At 42.6% G+C, this 19,273-nt stretch overlaps 1 protein-coding gene across 3 annotated transcripts in view; it reads right to left on the minus strand.

The window, feature by feature from the left end:
* The window catches only part of Klf8 (KLF transcription factor 8), a 174,830-nt gene extending 168,673 nt beyond the window's left edge, over positions 1-6,157 (minus strand). Inside the window, exons 1-2 of one of the 3 annotated variants that reach the window (XM_085837946.1) lie at positions 6,140-6,157; positions 5,559-5,700 (exon numbers count right to left, since the gene is read on the minus strand). The gene's annotated coding sequence lies outside the window, so the exon portion shown is untranslated. The other 2 variants (XM_085837945.1, XM_085837944.1) reach the window with 2 other exon arrangements.
* Between the last annotated feature and the right edge of the window lie 13,116 nt (positions 6,158-19,273).

Here is a 19,273-nt window from a genome sequence, read left to right on the forward strand (position 1 = left end):
ATGGGAATGACTTTCTGACACGGGATGCTAACGGGCACATCGTTCCTACCTTTCACACAAAAACATAGGGAACTTCTCTTACTGAAAGCAGGCTATTATTTCCTCAGGTGTGTTGGAACTGGAGCGAACCTCTAAATTCTAAAGCAGTGGGCAACCAGAAGGGCTTGTTCAAGTCTGTTTCCCTAAGAGTTTCTGAACCAATTCATCTAAGGCATGGCCTGAAATTTGACTTTTTTTCTGTTTTTTTTTTTTTTTTAAGACAGTGTTACTGTGTGTAGCCCTGGCTGTCCTGGAACTCACATAGTAGACCAGGCTGGCCTCCAATTCACAGAGATTTGCCCACCTGCCTCTGCCTCCTGAGTGCTTATGCCACTACACCTGGCTGAAATTTCACAGTCTTTTTTGTTTGTTTTTGTTTTGTTTTTCAAGACAGGGTTTCTCTGTGTAGCCCTGGCTGTCCTGGAACTCACTCTGTAGACCAGGCTGGCCTCGAACTCCACCTGCCTCTGCCTCCCAAGTGCTGGGATTAAAGGTGTGCACTACCACAGTCCAGTGAGATTTGACAGTCTTAGAAGGTTTTCAGGTGATGAGATTGCTTCTGATCTGGCTATCACACTGGAATAACCTCAGATCTAAAACAGAGCTGGGTAAGCCTTGCTTCCACATTAGAATCACCTGAAGACTATTTTTTAAAATCTTTTTTTTTTCTTTTTAGGTAACTGCTGAAGTAACCTAATCTGAATCTTTGCAGATAGGCCAAGGTATCAGAATTTTCTTAATATATTTCCGAAGTGAGTCTCTTATATGTCCAATTGAGAATTATCTAGAGAAGATGCATCCAGCATACACACCTAACTTCCCCCTAATAAGGATCTGCAATGAGAAGGAGGATTTTCAAGGCCTAAAAGTCATGGAACTTTCAAATTATAAAATGGAGATGCGAAAACTCTTGTTACATTTCTCCCTGTGGACTCTGGGTCTTTTTCTCTCACTTTTAATTCCCTTCTCATTCTTCTCTTTCTGAATTCCCCAGGCTAAGGATAAATCAAAATTGGAAGCTTCTACTTGGATAACTTGAGGAAAAGCAAATTGAACTAACTTAAAAGGAATAATGTGCTGGCAGTACTGAACGTTTAAAAAGATTTCCAAGCAAATACTTCATATTTTTATGATAAATAGCACTATAAAATCTGTGACACTTCTGTAATTAAAGCTAAGAATTTTCCTAGTGCTAATAAATTTTATGGTGATTTTTTTTGTTAAAATGCACTAGAGCCGTTTGTGTTTAAGTATTTTCATATGTGTATGAAACCATCTTCAGATAATTATGTTTATAACAGCCACAATAAAATTATGTCCTAGATGACATGAACAACTCAGCAAAAGCTTTCCTAAGATTTTCTACAAGGAACATTGCAGCCAAAATGACAATCTACCTCAGCTTTGTCAAGATGAACAGTTCAACACTCTTTAGTGACGTAGAATTTGAAATGATTGTTGATAGTTTTCATAAAAAAAAATGTATCCTTTACATACAAGCAACAAAAATGTACTCAGCTAATTATATTTGCATATTTGTGCATATGCATACATATTAAGTCTAACAGAAATAATCAGAGGAAAAGACACTATCTATTTATAGAGTGGTTAAAAAAAAAAGTACTTGGGAGTACCTGGGAGAGGCAGAAGGGAAGAAGAGATGCCCTGGAAGAGGGCAGAAGAAGTGATGTAATACTATTGCAATTAAAAACAAAGGAAATTACAGTATTAAAGAACAGGGGGAAATGCATCCTAACCCTGTCCAAATAAAAGCCAAAATATTTAATTTCCTCAATCTCCCTGACCTCATGTCAGGAATGATGCTCCTCTCTCTCCCCTTCCTTTCTTTCTTAGAAAACCTTACTATGTACCTCAAGCTAGCATTGACATTGCTGTCCTTCAGCTTCCAAAGTCCTGGGATACCAGGTATTTGCTTTCATGGCTGGCAATTATGTGCCTCCAGCTCTTCCTGGAATATATTCCAAGTAGAAAAGCCTTCTCAAATATCCTTGTGACTATCTCCCTTATTTCATAAGATATATTGTTCTTTATCATATCAAAGAGGCTTTCCTTAAATATTCTATATTAATTAGCTCTCCCTAACATGTCACACTATCCTATCCTGCTACTACTTCAGAGCTTCATTAAACACACATCTTTGCTGTCTATCCCCTTCAAGAGCACCTCTCACTATCTCCAAGATGGTGCAATGGTCCAGAAAAGATTCTTAGCATACATTTGTTAAATGAGTAAATGACTAGCATGACACTATATAATTTTGTGTTGCAATCTTCTCATTTGCAGCTTCCTATTCTTGAGGACTGAGTAAGAACCAGAACAGGATTTAACCAAAGCTGTCCAAATTTTTCTAGTATAAGAAAGTCTAGGCATTCCAAGAGGTAATTTGAGGGTTGGAACTAGTGCTATAGAATTACAGAAATAGAGGGCAGAGAGAAGCAGAGGCAAAGGGAAAAGGAGGGAGAGGGAAAGAAAAGGGGACAGAGGGAGAGAGGGAGGGAGAGGGGGAGAGGGGAAGAGGGGGGAAGAGCGAGAGACAAACAGAGACTGAGCAGAGACAGAGAGCCCCCCCCTGAAGGTTTTTGTTTGGTTTCTGTAATTATCTCTCATGAAACCACTTTTCCTTGTCCTAAATGAAAATTCTAGGAAGCAGAATGACACAAATAATTCAAAGTGCTGTGGGAAAGCTGCTTAAATCCCTTGGAGAAAAATTCTACTCTTTCCTTGAGTACTTCTTCGAAGGTTCATAAAGCTTTCCTCGTCCTATAAAGGCAATAAGCACATTTCAACAACAGTCTGACAGCTAAGAGTTTCCCAGTTCCCATATATACAACTAGAAATTCCCCACAAAGATAATCGAACCAGCCACGAACACCAAGAGACGAGCAAATGTTAGAAGAGAAACATAGCAGCCCCTAATAAGTGACACAGAATACCAAAGGCAGAATACTGGTTGTGGTTTCAACACATAGTTCCTTCCCCACCCTCCATTCAAGGGGGACATGGCATGCACAAGTGGCTTTTGACTCAATAACAAGACTACACTCCCAAACAGTCAAAATCAACTAGCAGTGTTTCTGTTAAATGTGTGCTTTTCTTTGTTTTCAGAAGGTCATAGGAAAAAATGTTGAGTCTTTTTATCTTAATTCCTTCCCAAACTCAATAATATAGGCTGTCTAGAATAAGACTGTTTTCAAGTTTAGATGATCTACCAAGAAGACACAGAATAGAGGACTCTGCTTTGCTTTAAAACATTGTCAAGGAACCTACAATAGGCACCATCCCTGGATGAGAACTCGTACTGGAGATGCACTGAAACCCAGCATATTAGAGAAGAAAGCGACTCTGGACTTTACATTTAATACTGGAGACAGCGAACTGCCGACTGATGGGAACTGGGTCATTCCATCACTCACACAGAGCATTTCATGGGGAAACGATAGCCCTCAAACCTCGACAACAATTTCATCTCTTTGGTCTGTAGACTATAAAGCTCCATCCACAACCCTGCCACCCTCCCTAAGCAGAAACAAAAGAGAAGCATGTAAAAGATGTCACTGGTCCATAGAAGCCATTTCTAATGAATGGTTGCTATACCAACTCTTTCTTTATCTAATGGGAAGGAGCTAATGAGGCTCTCCTTACCAACACAATGTAGCAGGTAAGACACCAAGGCGAAAATCAGAGCATTCAGGATGGCCTCAGATTTCCTACGGAAACATTCTGTCCTGTGCTCTTCCAAAGGCTTTTTCTTTTCAAGACACAGTTTCATTCTCTAGCTCTGGCTGTCCTGGAGCTCACTATCTGGAGCAGAACAGAATAGCCTTGAACTCAGTGATCTACCTGCCTCTGCCTCTCTGCCTCTGCCTCTCTGCCTCTGCCTCTGCCTCTGTGCCTCTGCCTCTGTCCCTCTGCACCTCTGTCTCTGCCTCTCTGCCTCTGCCTCTCTGCCTCTCTGCCTCTCTGCCTCTGCCTCTCTGCCTCTGCCTCTCTACCTCTGCCTCTGTCTCTGCCTCTCTGCCTCTGCCTCTCTGTCTCTGCCTCTACTTCTCTGCCTCTGCCTCTCTGCCTCTGCCTCTCTGCCTCTGCCTCTCTGCCTCTGCCTCTCTGTCTCTCTGCCTCTGCCTCTCTGCCTCTGCCTCTCTGCCTCTGCCTCTCTGCCTCTGCCTCTCTACCTCTGCCTCTGCCTCTCTGCCTCTGCCTCTCTGCCTTTCTGCCTCTCTGCCTCTGCCTCTCTGCCTCTGCCTCTCTGTCTCTGCCTCTACCTCTCTGCCTCTGCCTCTCTGCCTCTGCCTCTCTGCCTCTCTACCTCTGCCTCTCTGCCTCTCTGCCTCTGCCTCTCTGCCTCTGCCTCTCTGCCTCTGCCTCTGCCTCTGCCTCTGCCTCTCTACCTCTCTGCCTCTGCCTCTCTGCCTCTGCCTCTCTGCCTCTGCCTCTCTGCCTCTGCCTCTCTGTCTCTGCCTCTCTGCCTCTGCCTCTGGACTGGCACGCACCACCACACCCACTTCACAAGCCATTTGACTTGCTACATGTTTTCCAACCTGAGTTCCCAGTTCCTTTGAGTATATGGATTCCCAGCACACATGTGAAAATACATATGAACAAGGAGAGTATATGTTAGAGATGGTTGGCAAATGTTAAAATCAAATTCCACATTCCTCTCCCTATCCAGGGAGGAGATCTTGGACACCAATCAGCTAAAAAAGGAGTCCATAGCAACATTCTGCAGGGCCTTGAGATCTTACACACAATGTCCAGCTGCATGATCTGCCTGCCACAGGCAATGAAGTTGGCATTAAATAAATATTGGTAGAATTGATTAATTAGCTCGAAGTCATCTACACAGTCATATTGCGTCTGAATGGAAATGCTACCCTTCAGCTAAAACTATAGAACCCACTGACTCTGTGGGTAACTAATGTGCATATTGGCATGAATACCCACACTGCACCTTTTAAAAATCCACTGGATGTTAGAACCAAGTTTGAAGGATAACCTGGGAGAGGGAGGAGCTGTCCTCTGCACATAAATTCCTTCCAATAAACAGACAGTGTTACAACAAGGTAAGACACTGACATTCTTTAAACTGAATTTCCAGTCCAAGTCCCTTAGGTAAAATTGTGCACTGTCCCTTTAAGAAGCCAGGCAAGATGGAGCCCTCCCAGCTTGAAGCTAGAGGTTTTGAGCAACCTGATAGGGATGCTGGAGTATGACAAAAAGAAAGAATGCCAGAAGGATGATAGTGAAGCAGTAACATCAGGAGTGGAAATCGAGGCTGTAAACACACAACACGCTTCAGTGTGCACGAGCTGGCGCCGTGGCCACTCTGGGCACCAGAGCACCACCCTCCACCCCTCTCCTCCGCCCTACTCCACCCTGCCCCACCCTTCTTTCCTCCTGGAGTGAGCCACCAGCAGAACTGCGGCCATGTCCCCGCCCCCTCCGAGACCCCGGGAGGGCAGCCGAAAGCGAGCTGGCTGGACAAAATGAAAGGGACTTACTTTGGGGTTCTGCGCCTCCGAAGGCATCCTCTCCTTGCAGCCCCTGCCAGGGGCAGCGCACGCACGGGGTCCTCCCTGCCTCGCGCCACGAACCGAGCCCACGAAGACTTAGGGAGATGCCGGTACACTAGATATTACTGATCTTAAGGCGAGACAGAAGGGTATGAGGGAGTTAGCCGGTGGCGGGAGTGGTGGTAAGATCTAAAACCCTCCTCTCCCCTCATTCGCACGAGCGTCCCTCACCCAGCGTTAAGGATTTCAGGGGCAATGGTTTTCTTTTTTTCCCTTTTGGTTTCTCCCAGCTGCCTGTCCCAGACCCCACCCAGCGGCTCCACCCCATCCACTGCTACACATTCTGTCAATCACCAGCCCCTTTAAAGCTGCATCACACAACTTAGCTTTTCCTCCCTCTCTGAATGGGCGGACAGAATCCTGGGGCCTTTTTAACAATGCCCCGGACATTTTTGTTGGGTTTCTGAAGCTGGGGTTACCTCCTTGTGGAGGCCTCTCCTCCCTACCTCTGGTCCGAAGCTGGCCCACTGTACCCCACCCAAACTCTTTCCGGACAAGCCAGGCCCAACCTCACCACACCACACCCGGGTCTCTTAACTTCGTCTCTGGTGAAAGCTCTTCCTAAGCCAGCCAGAACTCCAAGAAAGTTCCTGTAACGCCCTGCTTGGCACCGCCCACTCTCGTGCACTTTTCTAGACTTAAGGGGCTTAAAAGCTCTCCTAACCTTGGGGCTTCTTCAGTTCTGCCTGGCAGAGGGGGAGATAATGTCTTCATCTTTCATCCTTGTGATTCTCCAAATTTCTAACGAGCCTGGAAAAAGAACAGTAGTGATTCCCAGAAATCTGTGTGATACCTTTAACAAACCATAAAAAGCTTTCCAGTACCATCACCCCCACTCCTGGATCAGGCAACTCAAAAGTCAGAAAAGCATGGAGGACCAATCCCACCAGCTTAAACTGGAAGCCCACACTAACCCATAAGTTACTTTTGTTGCTATTTCTAAGCTCAGCTGCTGATAACACCTGGTTTCAGAACAAAACCATCGTGGGGGGCCAACTTTGACTTTCTCCCTCTCCGGCCACTTTCTTTTTTTTTTTTTTTTTTTTTTTGGTTTTTCGAGACAGGGTTTCTCTGTATAGCCCTGGCTGTCCTGGAACTCACTTTGTAGACCAGGCTGGCCTCGAACTCAGAAATCCGCCTGCCTCTGCCTCCGGAGTGCTGGGATCAAAGGCCTGCCCCACCACGCCCAGCCAGGGCAAATTTTAATAGCAAACCTGAACAAGAGGTACTTCTTTTGTAAAAATCTTTTGTTCTAATTGCATATAGAATCCAAATTCTACCAGAAAGAAGATCTGTCCGTCCTTCCCCACCAATTTCTAAGCAACCTTGTTCACAGTGGTAGATGTGCTGGTGGTTATAGTTCTGTATGCTAAGATCTGTCTCAGTTTGCCCTCTGTGTTACCTTTCTGTTTTGTTCACTCCATATCCTATATCCAATATTAACTTAGAACACAGGAGACCTCATCCCATCTTATTTTTACCACAACACTGGTCCCAATTTCAATGAATGGTATTCACAAGTTTTTTGGTTTTTCGAGACAGGGTTTTTCTGTGTACCCCTGGCTGTCCTGGAACTCACTCTGTAGACCAGGCTGGCCTCGAACTCAGAAATCCGCTTGCCTCCGCCTCCCAAGTGCTGGGATTAAAGGCATGCACCACCACCGCTCGGCTTTGCAAGTTTTTTTTAAGATGGTTTATTTATATTTTACGTATATTGATGTTCTACCTGCTTGTATGTGTGTGTAATGTTGTCAGATCCTTAACATACTGAATAGTGGCCGCCATATAGTGTAGCGTATATCGTTTAAAGATATTATAGACAGTATCTTCACAGATATATTGGATAATATCTATTATTATTTATTAGGTTTTTGTTTGGTTTGCTTGATGTTGTTGTTTGACACAGGGCTCCTCTGTGTAGCCCTGGCTTTCCCGAAACTCACTGTGTAGACCAGGCTGGCCTTGAACTCAGAGATCCACCTACCTGTGCCTCCTGAGTGCTGGGATTAAAGGTGCATACCACCACTGCCAGGCTTCTTCCTTCTGCTGAGAAGAGTTTATGGAACATTTTTTTGGGGGGGGGGGGGGCAGGTACATTGCAAGTTTATAATAGCAAACTAGATGAAAAGTTTCAGGTAACATTCAGGGCATTCATGAGCAGAAGTTTGGAGACTTGGACCTGGTAACACCTGTAAGCATCTCTTTCAAACATATGATGGCTGAGCACTTGAAAACCTGGTGATAATGGCTTAAGACAAATCTTAAAAACTTCTTGCTTTTTTTCTTTCTTTCTTTTTTTTTTTTTTTTTGTTTTGTTTTTTTCGAGACAGGGTTTCTCTGTGTAGCCCTGGCTGTCCTGGAACTCACTCTGTACACCAGGCTGGCCTCAAACTCAGAAATCCTCCTGCCTCCACCTCCCAAGTGCTGAGATTAAAGGCATGTGCCACTACTGCCCGGCTAAAACTTCTTGCTCTTTTTTTTTTTTAAGATTTATTTAATTATTATACATAAGTACACTGTAGCTGACTTCAGATGCACCAGAAGAGGGTGTTAAATCTCATTATGGGTGGTTGTGAGCCAACATGTGGTTGCTGGGATTTGACCTCCAGACTTTCAGAAGAGCAGTCAGTGCTCTTACCCCCTGAGCCATCTCGACAGCCCAACTTCTTGCTCTTATAAGGCTTTTTTTTTTTTTTTTTTTTTCTTGACACTAAATAGCCTTATGTGCTCGTACTGGTGAAGGAAGGTGAGTGCCTTTGCTAACCTTGCATCAAAATAAGGTTATAAAATTGCTCAAACAGTCCCTCACATACATACCTAATGCCCTTTCTTTGCCTTTCTTTCCTCTCTGACTGATTAACAGCCAGCAGATTGGCTTGACTTTTTCTTCCCAATATCCTAATTAACTACAAGTTTCATTAAGAAATATAATGGGAGCCGGGCGTGGTGGTGCATGCCTTTAGTCCTAGCACTCAGGAGGCAGAGGCAGGCAGATTTCTGAGTTCAAGGCCAGCCTGGTCTACAGAGTGAGTTCTAGGACAGCCAGGACTACACAGAGAAACCTCGTCTCGAAAAACAAACAAACAAACAAACCAAAAAAAATAACAAGGAACCCTAAGCTAGAAACTGCAAATTCTAAAGCCAACCCAAAGGTGTGAGGCTAGCGGGCCACAGCTTCTACCAATTAACCCAAAATTATCAGAAGGGTAAAGTACCTATCTGACAGATTCTAAGGGATAATAAAGGCAATTTGTTTATAAAAGGCATGCATGTCTTTGATTTTCTCTCTCCCTCTCCCTCTCTCTCTCTCTGGGGGGGGGGGCATGTTTAAAAATAGATATTATGGTGGCACTTGCCTTTAATCCCAGCACTCAGGAGACAGAGGCAGGCAGGCCAGGCAGATCTAGAGAGCAAGTTCCAGGACAGCCAGGGCTACGCAGAGAAACCCAAAACAAAACACAACAGGAGAATAAATGAACGAACGAACGAATGAAAAATGTTATCCCCTGCCAATTTGGTAGCCCCAAACTAATTTAAATCTCATTTTTCTGACCTTCCATTGCGTTCCAAATTGTTTAAGACTATAGCTATTTAGAGGTCGTCTTACTAGATCATACAAACTCCTTAGGAGTTTGGTCTGTATCTTGTTTATCGTCAAACACTTTTCAATATCTGCACTATTTGCAGTGTTGAACTGACTATATATGGTTCTCCACTTAGTCATCCAGCGAACAAACAAAACATATCCTTGACTGATATGAAAGGCAGCTGTGCTATATAGTGTGAAGTGTTAGGTCTCAGAAACCCCAGACAGCAAGCTGAGATACCTATTAACATATCAAAGTGAAGTCAAGGCCAGTTCCCTCGGAGACAGAGAGACGCTCAGCGCCAGTGGCTCCTCCCAGTTCTGGCAGCATTACTCAGTACCTGTGGCTCTGCACAGCATTTCTCACCCCGCCCCCTACCTTAAACCTCCGGCTCCCAGGGGGCGGTCTTCCACTTCTCTTTCCCTAACCCTGATTCCTACAAAATACAGCCATTTTGGCTACAGCACTCCCTTGGCCTTGGCCCTGGCTGCGCATAGGTAGGCCACTCCTCTCTTGCTCCTCCTCCTCTTTCTTCTCATGGTCCAGTTTACTCTGTCAGATATTTCCACCCAGGATTCTTCCCTCTCTCTCCTTTCACCCTTGTATCTACATTAAAATCGTCTCCATAGTCATGTCCTCCTTTATTTCTTTGTCTTTTTTCATTCAGAAAAAGATTGGATGTGTATTTTTAAGAAAATCTCCAAGTCCTGGGATATCATTGACTAGCCCCGTACCACAGAATCTGGAGGAAAATAATTCTGTTATCAGGTTTCTCTACATATACCCTAATATAGCTAAGAAGGTAGAGACTTTGACTACAAAACATTTCTTGTTTAAAAAGAAATAGGAAAAACCTCTGATAGTTCTTGATGTTAAAAAAAAAAAGCCAATTTCGTATTTTTAGTGAAAATCGGAGCAGGCATCATAGTGGAAAGATTTCTGGCAGTCTGGCAACAAGAGTCAAATTGCTCTAAAACAGAGGTCACAAATCCACAATTCATAGGTTAATTGTGGTCAACAGATTTATTTTGTTTAGCCTACAGTATATGTGTGCAGCTATATATACATACATATGCCTGTTAAATTGAAGAGATTACAAGCATTGAAAAATTAAGAAATTTCTCTATAAGATCATTTTCCATGTTTATGAAGACAACAGTTACACAATTGGCCATTAATCTGTTGGAAATAATCAGTACCTATTGTCTTCTGATCTCTTGAGCTCACCATGGTCCCTACCTGCACATTTACCTCATTTATGCAATCACTTTGTCCTGAGAAGGCATTTTAGGGTTTTTTTTTTTTTTTTTTTTTTTTTTTTTTTTTTTTTTTTTTGGTTTTTCGAGACAGGGTTTCTCTGTATAGCCCTGGCTGTCCTGGAACTCACTTTGTAGACCAGGCTGGCCTCGAACTCAGAAATCCGCCTGCCTCTGCCTCCCGAGTGCTGGGATTAAAGGCGTGCGCCACCACGCCCGGCTGCATTTTAGGTTTTAATCTTTAATAAATAGTAAATGACTAAGAGGTGGCCATTTGAAAGTTCCCAGTGATCCTTAAATATCCAAGAGCAGTTCTTTTAGTATGGTTCAGAGGGACTTTGACTTCATGATACTATGTGGCCTGGCAGATTTTGCAGAAAGCATACCATATCAATATGCCACAACTGTGCCACCTTTCTGACTTGAACACAGTGCCCAGAGAGAGGGAATAGAGACAGCACATAAGTTCGTTGCATTTAAGAAATATTTCTTGCATATTTATCAGGTGGGAAGAACTGTGTCAGGTACATAAAGTGTGTGTTTTCTTTCCCTCTAAAAGCTTCCAGTCAAAAATTCCCCATATGGTTTCTCCAATATTCTTTGTGGAAACTTAGTCTCTGAGAATTTGTTTATTCTTTTTTTGTTGTTGATGTTTTTGTTTTTCGAGACAGGGTTTCTCTGTATAGCCCTGGCTGTCCTGGAACTCACTCTGTAGACCAGGCTGGCCTCGAACTCAGAAATCCACCTGCCTCTGCCTCCCGAGTGCTGGGACTAAAGGCGTGCGCCACCACGCCCAGCGAATTTGTTTATTCGTAAATATAACTCAGCCTGCTTTTCTTCCCTGTGACTCCACTGAAATGGTAATTTGGAAGATCCACAGTGAGCTCCACATTTCTAGATCCAATGGTCATTGTTCAGTCCTTGAGTTTCTTCGCTGTTCAGCAGCATTTGGCTTAATTGACTGGTGATTGTCTCTTGGCATTCTTCATGATTTTTATATAGAACTACTCTTATGATTTTGCTTTTCCTTCACTGGCTGATCTTCAGACTGCTTTTCTCCCACTTCACTGAGACCTAAACAATAGAGTAGCCTGGATTTCCCCTTTAACTTTCTGCTCTCTCTCTATTGTCTTCTTAGGAGATCTTACACAGTACTGTGGCTTTGAATCTGAACTGATGTATTCCTAAATCTGTATCTCACATTTAAACCTGTTGAAACTCTACCTCCATATATAGAACTGGTTCTGAAGAATCCTACTCACTTTCTATTACTGTATTACAGACATCACAATCAAAACTACTGAAGAAGAAAGGGCTAATTTGGTCTACATGTCCTGCTCACAGTCCACTATAGAGGAAAACGAAGGCAGAAACTCAAGCAGGGTGGGAACACGGAGGCAGGGCTGGAGCAGAGACCAGGAAGGAACATTACTTCCTGGCTTGCCCCTCATAGTTTGCTCAGCTTCCTTTTTGATACTGTTCAAGACAAGCAGCCCAGGGGTGGCACTGCCTACATTATACTGGGCTCTCCCACATCATTAATTATCAAGAAAATTCTCTACAAACTTGGCTTCAGGAAATCTGATGGAGACACTTTCTCAGTTGAGGTCCCTTTTCCTAGGTGACTCTAACTTCTGTCAAGCTGGCAAAAAACCTAACTAGGATGACTGACTGCTTGACAATTTGACACACCAATATACCACTGATAAACCATGGCCTTTTGTTTCTTTCATCGCCAAATTCTCGTTAATATCAGTACCACAATAAAAAACACGTTCCGTTTTTTTTGTCTTTTTTCCTCAATAATTTATTTTTTTATTCATTTTACATTCCAGTCACAGCCCCACTTCCTTCTCTCCTCCCAGTCCCTCCCTTACAAGTCCCTCCCCACAATGTCCTCAGAGAAAGGGGAGACCCCATTGGGAAGGGAGATATAAAAACTGAAGTGGCCAACTCCTGTAGCCAGGGAGGGAGGATTTTTGTTTTTGTTTTTCTTTCCCAAGATAGGTTCTCTGTGTAGCCTTGGCTGTCCTGGAACTCACTTAGTAGACCAGGCTGGCCTCAAACTCAGAAATCTGCCTGCCTCTACTTCACAAGTGCTGGGATTAAAGGCCTGCGCCACCACTGCTGGGCCAGGGAGGACTTCTAAAGGAGGGAAGGGGGACATCAATTTACCTACAAAACCTTCAGCTCAAAATCTGTCTTGCCCACATTCCAATTTTTTTTTACTTTTTTTATGGCTTTTTTAATTGGATATTTTCTTTATTTACATTTCAAATGTTATCCCCTTTCTCGGTTTCCCTCCCTCCCATAAACACCCTATCACATCCTCCCTCCCCCTGCTTCTATAAGGGTGTTCCTGCACCCACCCACCCACTCCCACCTCCCTGCCCTAGATTCCCCTATACTGGGGACTACTTCCTGCTGATTAGGGGCATCAAGTTCACTGGGGCAACTCCAATTTATTATACTTAACAAACAGCAACCAACATCATCCAAACAGCAAACATCAGCAGCATCACCAGGAGCCAGGGTGGAGGGCTAGGAGCAGCAGCCACTGCCTCTCTTGGGACTTTAGCATTTATATACCCTCTGAAGAGTCCCATAAATCCCAAACATAAACTATCTGTAGCTGGCAAAACCATGCCTCTGCCAGAGCATGAGACAAATCACAGCAGCTGTGGACAATCTGAAGCAGCCCAATACTCCACACCTGGGATTAAAACAAAACCATATTCACATAACATTTCTGCATTTTTAAAGAAACCAAAATTCTCACCACACAGGACTTGTCTGGTTTTGCAGTCTTGCAAACTCAGGCCAGCTCCACTTTACACCTGTCACTGTTTTGGGCACGTGCCTCATGGTTCTGGTACCTCTAATAAGCTATGGTCTCCACTATAACTGAGACTACACCTTTACAAACGGCCTGGCATATCTGTATGGATTCTAATTATGCTATTTGGTGACAAGCATCAAGATTTTAAACTCTGGGGTTCCCATTGCAACTGAGGCTGTCCCTTCACCAGTGGTATCCCCTGGCCTCTCACAGTGGCAAGGCTTAGGTATTTTCCACAACCCCTTTAATACTGCAGTTTGCATTACTGACAAAGCCCATAACATAGAGAAGACCCTTACGAGCTACCAAATTCCTCTGCCAGCTTGAGATGCAGCCTTAGTTCTGCTGTGGACCATGCTCTGTATACTGACTCCTCATCCTGACCCCCAACCCCTGACCTCGTTACCTAGCATCAGCTGCCCCAGGAAACAAAATGGTTCTGACCAATATAACTAATTATTAGAACTTTCCACATGTCCCATTTGATGTCATTATTATCCCTCTCCAATTGTGGGAAATGTGCCCTTATTTCTCCACATCAGTTGTTTATGTTCCTAGGCAGTCATTTTGGAAACCAAAGATGCTCTAAATGCTACACTCTAAATGCTACAGGTTCTTGATTTCATCTAACAAGTTTTAATTTTTCTCTGACCACAGAGTCCTAAATAAAAATTTTGTTTTATGCCCTTTCTTGGGAGAAAAGAGTTCAATGGAAAGTTTTGTCCTTTTCTCCACCATTCGTTTCTTGTCAAAGTTAAAGACCTCTTGCCAAAGGCCTGAGGTCGGCATCCAGTGTCTTCCTTGATCACCTTGTTCATCTCAAAGGCATTAAGAGCTTGCTAATACAGGCCACTCTGACTGGTCAGATTGCACCAGGGATCTGGTTTGCCTTTGTGCCCCAGAAGTATATTCAGGCTGCCACACCCACCCAGCATTTACAGGGGTTCTGGGGATCTGAACTCTACAAATATAGACTGGGTGTAGTGGTATGAACCTATAATTTTACTACTAGGGAGGCTAAGGAGCAAGTTTGTAAGATTAAGGCTAGAGTAGTATACACAGACTCTATCTTAAATGTATTTTAGAGGGTTTGGTTTTTAAAGATAGCGTCTATGTATACCACTATAAACATTTTATCATCTCTTTAATTTAAATGTAAGCAAATACCTAATATTTACTACTTCAGTCTGAACTGCACTAGCATAATAAGGACAAAATTTAGGAGGCTTTTTAGAAAATAAATTAAGAATAAAAATGGACAGGATAACGTTCTGGAGTCAGTTCTGTCCTTCTACTACATGGGACCCAGGGATCAAACTTGGATTTTCAGGCTTGGTGGGTACCCTTACCCACTGATCCAATTCACCAATCCTAGAAAACTTTTTTAGATGTCCCTCAACAGAGGAATGGATACCAAAAATGTGGTACATTTACACAATGGAGTACTACTCAGCTATTAAAAACAATGAATTTATGAAATTCTTAGGCAAATGAATGGATCTGGAGGATATCATCCTGAATGAGGTAACCCAATCACAAAAGAACACACATGATATGCACTCACTGATAAGTGGATATTAGCCCAGAAGCTTGGAATATACAATTTGCAAAACACATGAAACTCAAGAAGAAGGAAGACCAAACTGTGGATACTTAGAGCCTTCTTAGAAGGGGGAACAAAATACCCATGGAAGGAGTTACATAGACAAAGTGTGGAGCAGAGACTGAAGGAAAGGCCATCCAGAGTCTGCCCCACCTAGGGATCCATATCATATACAGTCACCAAACCCAGACACTATTGCAGATGCCAACAAGTGCTTGCTGACAGGAGCCTGATATAGCTGTCTCCTGAGGGGCTCTGCCAGTGCTTGACAAATACAGAAGTGGATGCTCACAGCCATCTATTGGACTGAGCACAGGGTTCCCAATGAAGGAACTAGAGAAAGTACCCAAGGAGCTGAAGGGGTTTGCAGTCCCATAGGAGGAACAACAATATGAATTAACCAGTACCCCCAGAGCTCCCAGGGACTAAACCACCAACCAAAGAATACACTTGGTGGGATTGATGGCTCCAGTTGCATATGTATCAGAGGATGGCCTAGTTGGTCATCAGTGGGAGGAGAGGCCCCTGGTCCTGTGAAGGCTCTATGCCCCAGTGTAGGGGAATGCCAGGGCCAGGAAATGGGAGTGGATAAGAGTTGGTGAGCAGGGGGAGGAAGGAGGGGATAGGGGGTTTTCGGAGGGAAAACCAGGAAGGGGGTAACATATGAAAGTATCTTTTTTTTTTTTAAAGCCACTAAAGCTGGGCGTGGTGGTGCACGCCTTTAATCCCAGCACTCGGGAGGCAGAGGCAGGCGGATTTCTGAGTTCAAGGCCAGCCCGGTCTACAGAGTGAGTTCCAGGACAGCCAGGGCTATACAGAGAAACCCTGTCTTGAAAAACAAAAAACAAAACAAAACAAAAAAAAGCCACTAAAAAAAAATTTAGAAGCCACATAATCTTTGTATTATTTAATCTTTTAATTTGGAACTAAAGGGAATGAATTCACAAATACACACCCAAGCACCTGTTTTACATTAAACATTCACTTCTGTTTGCATAATGGAATAATAATAATAATAATACAGAGATCAGGTTGCAGCACAAGAATCATGCCCATTGTTTTCATCTTGGAGAACAAATCTGACAGTGGCATCCTAAGAGCTGCTGGTGACTAAGTGTGAGAGACAGAGCAAAGGGATAGCTGGCTTTTCCATTCCAAAACAGGAAGGTAACGTGTAGAAAGACACTCACACTTCAACAGAGAAAAGTGTCTGTCTACAAGAAGCAGGACCACTAACGTGAGACATAACACTGAAATTCCTGCCGAGTCCTGAGTTCAGAATTTTAACACAGATTAATCCAAAGCACTGAAGGTCAAGAAAATACTCTCCCTTTGTAATAAGGATCTTCACAGGACTTAGAAGACACATTCAGCTTCCCCGGTCCAGAAGTAAACTGGACTGTGGGGCTCACACTACCATCTTTACTCTGATGCCATAGCTCCTTTCCTTGTCTAGGAATCGGCCATGGGCAGCTCCTACCCATTATAAGTTAATTGACTAGTTAATTAATTTTTAATTTTTAATCATTTGTCATTATCTTGTGTGTATGTGTATGCATGTATGTGTGTGTGTGTGTGTACAATGTGCTATGGTTCTTCTGTGGAAGTCAGAGGACAACTTGCAAGAGTCAGTTCTCTCCTACTGTGTGCATTCCAAGGATTGAATTTAGGTGGTCTGAGTTGGCAGCAAGCACCTTTACCTGCTGAGCCATATTGCTTTTTTTCCTTCTTTCATGACACAGACTGTGTGATCCTTCTGACTATGGGGACTGCCAACACACAGAGGTCTTTTTCTTTTTGATTCACTATTGTGATTGCCTACATAGAGACAAGATTTCTTTAATTTTATTTATTTACTTATTTTTTTTCAAGATAGGATTTCACTGTGTCACTGTATAGTCCTTCTTCTCCTGGAACTCACTCTGTAGATGAAGCTAGCCTTGAATTCACAGGGATCTGCCTCCCTCTGTATCTCAAGTGCTGGAATTAAAGTCCTGCATCACCACCTCCTACCCTACCTGTCCTTTCTTTATTTAAGGAACACTGTTTTGACAGTTATTTCTATTCTAGAATGCAAATGTAAGGAATAGGAAAATAGGAAAGGAAAAATATGGGCAAAGAGATCCAAGGTACAATACTACAGTGTTTGTGTTGAAGTTTTAAGAACAATCAATCTAACAAAGGTTGAAATATTGTGTAGTCTTTAATATTATGTTTGCAAAGTGGTTAATGACATGGAGAATGACTTCAAATATACCACTAAAGCAAAAATCCATTAAAGTGGAGTTTTTAATGCTGAGTTCGGATCTCTGATGTAAAAAGTCCATAGAAACTGTGTAGACATGTGTCCAACGTTTTTTCATTGCCAGCACTGCGTCAGTGAGATGGGCTGTGATTTTCATCTAGTTCCTATCTTCTTTTTTTCCCCCAGATTTTAGAAAACATAATCAAGAGAAAATTTAATTGTAATCAGTTGCTTCTGTGGCCACTAGATTGGAATATACATTGATGAGCATAGGAATATTGTTCTTAATTAAAGAAAAGGTGGTTAGCCGAGCGGTGGTGGTGCACGCCTTTAATCCCAGTACTTGGGAGGCAGAGGCAGACTGATTTCTGAGTTTGAGGCCAGCCTGGTCTACAGAATGAGTTCCAGGACAGTCAGGGCTACACAGAGAAACCCTGTCTCGAAAAACAACAACAAAAAAAAAAAAGAAAGAAAGGAAAAGAAAAAGAAAAAGGAAAAGGAAAAGAAAAAGAAAAAGAAAAAGAAAAGGAAAAAGAAAAGGAAAAAGAAAAGAAAAAAAAGAAAAAGAAAAAGGAAAAGGAAAAGAAAAAGAAAAAGAAAAGGAAAAAGAAAAGGAAAAAGAAAAGGAAAAAGAAAAGGAAAAAGAAAAAGAAAAAGAAGACGTGGTGCTGAAATTGGGGTAATTTCAAATGAAGAATAGATAGATGTTGTTAGATGTGTTTACATGCCATAACTCTTCTAACTGCCCTGTCTGTCCAAGCATCTACTGTTTCTGCACCGCTTGAGAGAAGGAAATGAAATGATATTCATGAATGTTTACCATGTGGTGAAAGTTCATTCAGGCATCACGTTTCCCATTCCCCTCCCAAATCTTCAGCAACAATTTCTTGTGATAAAGTTACCATGACACAACAGCAAAGTGGCACTACATGCAAAATTGGCTGACAAACATTTACAGAGCAGCATATACATTATTAGGCATGAAATTTGAAACAATAAAGTTTTCCCTGATTGAAAATTGTATAAAAACCTAGAACTTAATCCCCAAATCGGGGCCTAAAGGAAAAGCAAACAATTGAATGTAGTCACTCCACTTAAGCCAGTAAACAGGATACCTTTGTACTTTGTCAGAATCCTGTGTCTTGTGTACCTTGTGACTTCTGGGAACGATCTTGGTGGTACTTTTTGGTAATGTAATTACTATTGAAAAGATTTGAAACAATGTGATCCTACCTTAAAAGCAAATGTTAGTGTTGAAGCAAATAAATAAATAAATAAAATATGAGGCAGAGACTATAGCTCTTGTAAAGAACTTACCAGGCTTGCATGAGTCTCCAGGTTCAGGTCCCAGCACCACAGAAAAGAGTTCTAAACATGGGTGCCAATTCTTCCTCATCCTGGATAATACAGAATAAAAGCCAATTTTGTCAAATGCCAGGATTGCAAGCTCCGAAAGTTAAGCTTTAAGCTTCAATGGTTAAAAAGTTTTGGAAAGGGGGCTGGAGAGATGGCTCAGCCATTAAAAGCACTGAGTGCTCTTTCAGAGGTTCTGAGTTCAATTCCCAGCAACCACATGGTGGCTCACAGCCATCTGTAATGAGATCTGACGCCCTCTTCTGATATGTCTGAAGACAGCTACAGTGTACTTACATATAATAATAAATAAATATTTTTTTAAAGTTTTGAAAAGACATATGCTTCAATGATTAAACTGCTGAGAAAGTCATAGGTAGCTTTCAAAGAAAGCCAATCCTAGTAAAGTAATATCACTAACGATACTTTATTTTCAGAATTCTGCACCAGAAAGAAAAAGATAATAGCAGTTGATATTAATGGACCATAGACACTTCTGGCTATGGAACACATTTAAGGACCCAGTCAATTCTACACACACCTGTGATGGGACGCTGTGCCAGAGAGAGATGAAACAAGTCCTTCTCCTAGAGAGGCTCCTAGTCTAAAGGCAGCCTTAGAGAATTGATTAACATACCCATTGTCAGCTCCCTAGGGAAAAAAGGACTTGAGGACAGCTGCAAGAAGAAATTATTGACTTGTGTTAGGCATTTGAAAGGGTAAATGTGATAAACTTTGTTGTTCTCTAAGGATATCTTTC

This window comes from Mus caroli, unplaced genomic scaffold (genome assembly GCF_978045245.1).
Source record: "Mus caroli unplaced genomic scaffold, Mus_caroli_1 scaffold_5, whole genome shotgun sequence".
Classification (NCBI taxonomy): Eukaryota; Metazoa; Chordata; class Mammalia; order Rodentia; family Muridae; genus Mus; species Mus caroli.